At 41.4% G+C, this 7,405-nt stretch overlaps 1 non-coding gene across 1 annotated transcript; it reads right to left on the bottom strand.

Annotated features, from left to right (window-relative positions):
• Positions 1 to 631: 631 nt before the first annotated feature.
• On the bottom strand, positions 632 to 739 carry LOC130952476 (small nucleolar RNA R71). The gene has a single exon (XR_009074656.1). It is a non-coding gene; the product is annotated as a small nucleolar RNA R71 (small nucleolar RNA).
• Positions 740 to 7,405: the final 6,666 nt, after the last annotated feature.

Here is a 7,405-nt window from a genome sequence, read left to right as displayed (position 1 = left end):
TCTAATTTTTCGTTTCCTCTGACACCTTAAGGAATCTCTATACTGTGACATAGAGGATTCCACATCTTCTTGTTCTCTTCTCTTTCATATGAGCAGAAGCAGAGACAAAGGCATTCTTGTTGAAGCTGACTCTGAACCTGAAAGGACCTTGAAGAGAAAGCTAAGAGAAGCCAAAGCACAACTCTCTTTAGAGGACCTGACCGAATTCTTCAAAGAAGAAGAACACATGGCAGCCGAAAACAACAACAATGCCAACAATGCAAGGAAGGTGCTGGGTGACTTTACTGCACCTACTCCCAATTTCTATGGGAGAAGCATCTCTATCCCTGCCATTGGAGCAAACAACTTTGAGCTTAAGCCTCAGTTAGTTTCTCTAATGCAACAGAATTGCAAGTTCCATGGACTTCCAATGGAAGATCCTCATCAGTTTTTAGCTGAGTTCTTGCAAATCTGTGACACAGTCAAGACTAATGGGGTTGACCCTGAGGTCTACAGACTGATGCTATTCCCTTTTGCTGTAAGAGACAGAGCTAGAATATGGTTGGACTCACAACCTAAAGATAGCCTGGACTCTTGGGAAAAGCTAGTCAATGCCTTCTTGGCAAAGTTCTTTCCACCTCAAAAATGGAGTAAGCTTAGAGTGGAAGTCCAAACCTTCAGACAGAAGGATGGAGAATCCCTCTATGAAGCTTGGGAAAGATACAAACAATTGATCAGAAAGTGTCCTTCTGACATGCTTTCTGAATGGAGCATCATAAGTATTTTCTATGATGGTCTCTCTGAACTATCCAAGATGTCTTTGGATAGCTCTGCTGGAGGATCTCTTCATCTAAAGAAGACGCCTACAGAGGCTCAAGAGCTAATTGAAATGGTTGCAAATAACCAATTCATGTACACTTCTGAAAGGAATCCTGTAAACAATGGGACTAGTCAGAAGAAAGGAGTTCTTGAGATTGACACTCTGAATGCCATACTGGCTCAGAACAAGATATTGACTCAACAAGTCAATTTGATTTCTCAAAGTCTGTCTGGAATGCAAAATGCACCTGGAAGTACTAAGGAAGCTTCACCTGAGTAAGAAGCTTATGATCCTGAAAACCCTTCAATGGAAGAGGTGAATTACCTAGGAGAACCCTATGGAAACACCTATAATTCTTCATGGAGAAATCACCCAAATTTCTCATGGAAGAATCAAGAGAGACCTCAACAAGGTTTCAATAATAATAATGGTGGAAGAAACAGGTTTAGCAATAACAAGCCTTTTCCATCATCTTCTCAACAACAGACAGAGAATGCTAAGCAGAACCCCTCTGACTTAGCAACCATGGTCTCTGATCTAATTAAAACCACTCAAAGTTTCATGACTGAAACAAGGTCCTTGGTGCACGAAATTGCAATAACACTTTTGCAATCCCGCACAACTAACCAGCAAGTGCACTGGGTCGTCCAAGTAATACCTTGTGTGAGCAAGGGTCGATCCCACGGAGATTGTCGGCTTGAAGCAAGCTATGGTTATCTTGTAAATCTTAGTCAGGATATCAGAAATTATCAGGATTGATTGTAAAAAGCAAAAGAACATGAAAAAGGTACTTGTTTTGCAGTAATGGAGAATAGGCTGGGGTTTTGGAGATGCTCCATCTTCTGAATCTCTACTTTCCTACTGTCTTCTTCATCAAACACGCAAGTCTCCTTCCATGGCAAGCTCATGTAGGGTTTCACCGTTGTCAATGGCTACCTCCCATCCTCGCAGTGAAAGCTAATGCACGCATTCTGTCACAGTACTGCCAATCACCGGTTTGGTTCCCTCCCCTACCGGAATAGAATCCCTCTTTTGCGTCTGTCACTAACGCCCAGTAGGGTACAGGTTTGAAGTACGTCACAGTCATTCAATCATTGAATCCTACTCAGAATACCACAGACAAGGTTTAGACCTTCCGGATTCTCTTGAATGCTGCCATCAGGTCCTGCCTATACCACGAAGATTCCGATTAAAGAACCCAAGAGATAACTACTCAATCTAAGATAGAACAGAGGTGGTTGTCAGGCACGTGTTCATAGTTGAGAATGATGATGAGTGTCACGGATCATCACATTCATCCGGATTAAGAACAAGTGTTATCTTAGAATCGAAGCAAGCATGATTGAATAAGAAACAGTAGTAATTGCATTAATCCATCAAGACACAGCAGAGCTCCTCACCCCCAACCATGGGGTTTAGAGGCTCATACTGTGGAAAGAAACGTGTACAAAATGTTATGGGGTCATAAGGTAAAGTTACAATGTCAAAAGATCCTATTAATAGTAAACTAGTGTCCTAAGGTTTACAGAAATGAGTAAATGACAGAAAAATTCACTTCCGGGCCCACTTGGTGTGTGCTTGGGCTGAGCAATGAAGGAATTTCGTGTAGAGACCTTTTCTGGAGTTAAACGCCAGCTTTCATGCCAGTTTGGGCGCCAGTTCCGGCGTTTAACCTGGAATTTCTTTAGGTGACTTTGAGCGCCAGTTTGGGCCATCAAATCTTGGGCAAAGTATGGACTATTATATATTGCTGGAAAGCCCAGGATGTCTACTTTCCAATGCCGTTGAAGCGCGCCAATTGGGCTTCTGTAGCTCCAGAAAATCCACTTTGAGTGCAGGGAGGTCAGAATCCAACAGCATCTGCAGTCCTTTTCAGTCTCTGGATCAGATTTTTGCTCAGGACCCTCAATTTCAGTCAGAAAATACCTGAAATCACAGAAAAACACACAAACTCATAGTAAAATCCAGAAAAGTGAATTTTAATTAAAAACTAATAAAATATACTAAAACTAACTAAAAGATACTAAAAACATACTAAAAACAATGCCAAAAAGCATACAAATTATCCGCTCATCACAACACCAAACTTAAATTGTTGCTTGTCCCCAAGCAACTGAAAATCAAAATAGGATAAAAAGAAGAGAACATACTATAGACTCCAAAATATCAAAGAAACATAGCTCCAATTAGATGAGCGGGACTAGTAGCTTTTTGCCTCCGAACAGTTTTGGCATCTCACTCTATCCTTTGAAGTTCAGAATGATTGGCATCTATAAGAACTCAGAACTCAGATAGTGTTATTGATTCTCCTAGTTAAGTATATTGATTCTTGAACATAGCTAGTGTATGAGTCTTGGCTGTGGCCCAAAGCACTCTGTCTTCCAGTATTACCACCGGATACATACATGCCACAGACACATAATTGGGTGAACCTTTTCAGATTGTGACTCAGCTTTGCTAATGTCCCCAATTAGAGGTGTCCAGGGTTCTTAAGCACACTCTTATTGCTTTGGATCACCACTTTATTTCTTTCTTTTTCTTTTCTTCTCTCCCCTTTTTTTTTTCTTTTTTTTTCGAATTTTTTTTTTTTTTATTCACTGCTTTTTCTTGCTTCAAGAATCAATTTGATGATTTTTTAGATACTCAATAACAGTTCTCTTTTCTCCTCATTCTTTCAAGAGCCAACAAATTTAACATTCTTAAAAACAACAAATTCAAAAGACATATGCACTGTTCAAGCATTCATTCAGAAAACAAAAAGTATTGTCACCACATCAAGCTAATTCAACTAGTTTCAGAGATAAATTTTGAAATCCTGTACTTCTTGTTCTTTTGTGATTAAAGCATTTTTCTTTTAAGAGAGGTGATGGATTCATAGGACATTCATAACTTTAAGGCATAAATTTTATTAATTATGAACTAAGAATAAGACTCAAATATAGATATAAGATGAGACTAAAAATAAAAATAGAAAATAAAACAAGAAAAACGAAAAAAAATAGGCTCCTAATGATAGAGGTTTTCACAGAGTTAGGACTCAACAACCTTGATTTTGAGAAGTGGATGCTCCCTCAGCTTGAGAGGATAGCTTTTGGCGTTTCAGCTCTTGGATTTCACGCCCCTGCTTCTCTTGTTCCTTCAGCAATTTGCAGAGCATGCAGTTCTGATTCTGCTGTTCTTCCTTCAGTTGCTCCATAGTCTCTTGCAACTTGGTGATAGATGCTTCTAGGCTGGACCAGTAGTCAATTCTCGGGAATTCAGGGAGGAATTCCTGCGCCCTCCTCTTGATGGAGTTGTCTTGCACTTGTCCTTCCATTGACTTCTTGGTGATTGGGTGTTCAATGGGTATGAACTCATCTACTCCCATCTTCACCCCAGCCTCTTTACAGAGCAAGGAAATCAGGCTTGGATAAGCCAATTTGGCTTCAGTGGAATTCTTATTTGCAATTGTGTAGATCTCACAAGCAATCACATGATGCACCTCCACTTCTTTTCCAAGCATAATGCAATGAATCATCACTGCTCTCTTGATGGTGACTTCAGAACGGTTGCTAGTGGGCAATATGGAACGCCCAATAAAGTCTAGCCAACCTCTTGCAATTGGTTTGAGGTCTCCCCTCTTGAGTGGTTTGGACACCCTTAGAATTGGTTATCCACTTAGTTCCAGGGAGGCATATGTCCTCTAGAACTTGATCCAACCCCTTATCTACTCTCACCATCCTCCTATTAAAGGAATCAGGATCATCATGCAGTTGAGGCAACTTGAAGATTTCTCTTATTTTGTCCAGATGAAAGTATATAACTTTCCCTCTGACCATGGTTCTGTAGGTATGGTAAGCGGTTCCAGTCATTCTCTGCTTATCTGTTAGCCACAGATTTGAGTAGAATTCCTGAACCATGTTCCTTCCAACCTTTGTTTCAGGATTGGTTAGAACTTCCCATCCTCTGTTTCGAATTTGCTCTTGGATCCCCGGATATTCATCTTCTTTCAGATCAAATTTAACTTCCGGGATCACTGACTTCAGACCCATTATTTTATGATAATGGTCTTCATGTTCTTTGGTTAAGAACTTCTCTTCATTCCAAAGATTCTTTGGATTATTCTCTTTCTTGCCTCTTAAATTGGTTTGTTTTCCCTTAGGAGCCATGATATTGATGAATCTTGGCTTAGTGATCACGGAAAAGCACACCAAACTTAGAGGTTTGCTTGTCCTCAAGCAAAATAAAAGAGAGAAGAGAGGGGGGGAAGAGGAAATTCGAATGGTGTGGTGGAATGAGGGAGCCAAACGTGTATTTATAAGGTGGGGGGGAGTTTTCGAAAAAAGAGAGAGATTTGAAAAGATATGGAAAGAAATTGAGAAAAGGGTGAGTTTTTGAAGAAGATTTGAGATTAATTTGAAATAGATTTGAAGAATGGTTTTGATTTGTGAAGATTTGAAAGTGAATGATGAAGGGTTGAAGTGCATTTATGTAGAAGAGTATGGTTAAAAAGAGGAAAGTTTAAAAAAATTGAGTTGAAAACAAAAATGTGGTCCCCCCACCTTTCTGGCGTTAAACGCCCAGAATGGCACCCATTCTAGCGTTTAACGCCCAGCCAGGTGCCCTGGCTGGCGTTTAACGCCCAGCCAGGTGCCCTGGCTGGCGTTAAACGCCAGAAATCCTTTATCACTGGGCGTTTTTCCAAAACGCCCAGGATGCTGCACACCTGGCGTTAAACGCCCAGAATGGTGCCCATTCTGGCGTTTAACGCCCAAAATGGTACCATTACTGGCGTTAAACGCCCAGAATGGTGCCCATTCTGGCGTTTAACGCCCAAAATGCCCCTTACTGGCGTTTTTTCGCCAGTAAGCTCATTTTCTCTGCTTTTTGAGCTGAATCCTTCTGTAACTCTATGAATTCCTTCATTTTTGATACTTGCCTTTGTAAGAACAATTCATACAACCTTCTAATGACTGGGTTGCCTCCCAGCAAGCGCTTCTTTACTGTCTTTAGCTGGACTTTCACTGAGAATCACTCAAGTCTCAATTTTGAGCATTCCTGCTCAAAATTTCCTTCAAGATAGTGCTTGATTCTCTGTCCATTAACAATGAACTTCTTGTCAGAATCAATATCCTGAAGCTCAACATATCCATATGGTGATACTCCTGTAATCACATACGGACCCCTCCACCGGGATTTGAGTTTTCCTGGAAACAATTTGAGCCTGGAGTTGAAGAGCAGAACTTTTGTCCTGGCTCAAAGACTCTGGTTGACAATCTCTTGTCATGCCACTTCTTTGCCTTTTCCTTAATTTTTGCATTTTCAAAGGCATTGAGTCTGAACTCCTCTAGCTCATTTAGCTGGAGCAGTCTTTTCTCACCAGCTAACTGTGCATCCATGTTTAGGAATCTGGTTACCCAGTAGGCTTTGTGTTCCAGTTCCACAGGCAAATGACAGGCCTTCCCATACACCAGTTGGTATGGAGAGGTGCCTATAGGAGTCTTGAATGCTGTTCTGTATGCCCACAGAGCATCATCCAAGCTCTTTGCCCAATCCTTTCTTCGGGCTATCACAGTCCTTTCTAGGATTCTTTTTAGCTCTCTGTTAGAGACTTCAGCTTGCCCATTTGTCTGTGGATGATACGGAGTTGCCACTTTATGGCTGATTCCATATCTAACCATAGCAGAGTATAGCTGTTTATTGCAGAAATGAGTGCCCCCATCACTGATTAGCACTCTGGGGACGCCAAACCTGCTGAAAATGTTTTTCTGGAGGAATTTCAGCACGGTCTTGGTATCATTAGTGGGTGTAGCAATTGCTTCTACCCACTTAGATACATAGTCCACTGCCACCAGAATGTAAGTGTTTGAGTATGATGGTGGGAATGGCCCCATGAAGTCAATTCCCCATACATCAAACATTCTATCTCTAATATCCCTTGTTGAGGCATGGCATATCCGTGAGGCAGATTACCAGCTCTTTGGCAACTGTCACAGTTACGCACAAACTCTCGGGAATCTTTGTAGAGAGTAGGCCAGTAGAAGCCGCACTGGAGGACTTTAGTGGCTGTTCGCTCACTTCCAAAATGTCCTCCATAATGTGATCCATGGCAGTGCCATAAGATCCTTCGTGCTTCTTCTCTGGGTACACATCTGCGGATCACTCCGTCAGCACATCTCTTAAAGAGATATGGTTCATCCCAAAGGTAATACTTGGCATCTGAAATTAATTTCTTTCTTTGCACACTACTGTACTCCTTGGGTATGAACCTTACAGCTTTATAATTTGCAATGTCTGCAAACCATGGAGCTTCCTGGATGGCAAAGAGTTGCTCATCTGGGAAAGTCTCAGAGATCTCAGTAGAAGGGAGGGACGCCCCAGCTACTGGTTCTATCCGGGACAGATGATCAGCCACTTGGTTCTCTGTCCCTTTTCTGTCTCTTATTTCTATATCAAACTCTTGCAGAAGCAATACCCATCTGATAAGCCTGGGTTTTGAATCCTGCTTTGTGAGTAAGTATTTAAGAGCAGCATGGTCAGTGTACACAATCACCTTTGATCCCACTAAGTAGGATCTAAACTTGTCAATGGCATAGACCACTGCAAGCAACTCTTTTTCTGTGGTTG

This window comes from Arachis stenosperma, chromosome 9 (assembly GCF_014773155.1).
Source record: "Arachis stenosperma cultivar V10309 chromosome 9, arast.V10309.gnm1.PFL2, whole genome shotgun sequence".
Taxonomy (NCBI): Eukaryota; Viridiplantae; Streptophyta; class Magnoliopsida; order Fabales; family Fabaceae; genus Arachis; species Arachis stenosperma.
This window is presented reverse-complemented; position numbering and strand designations above follow the sequence as displayed.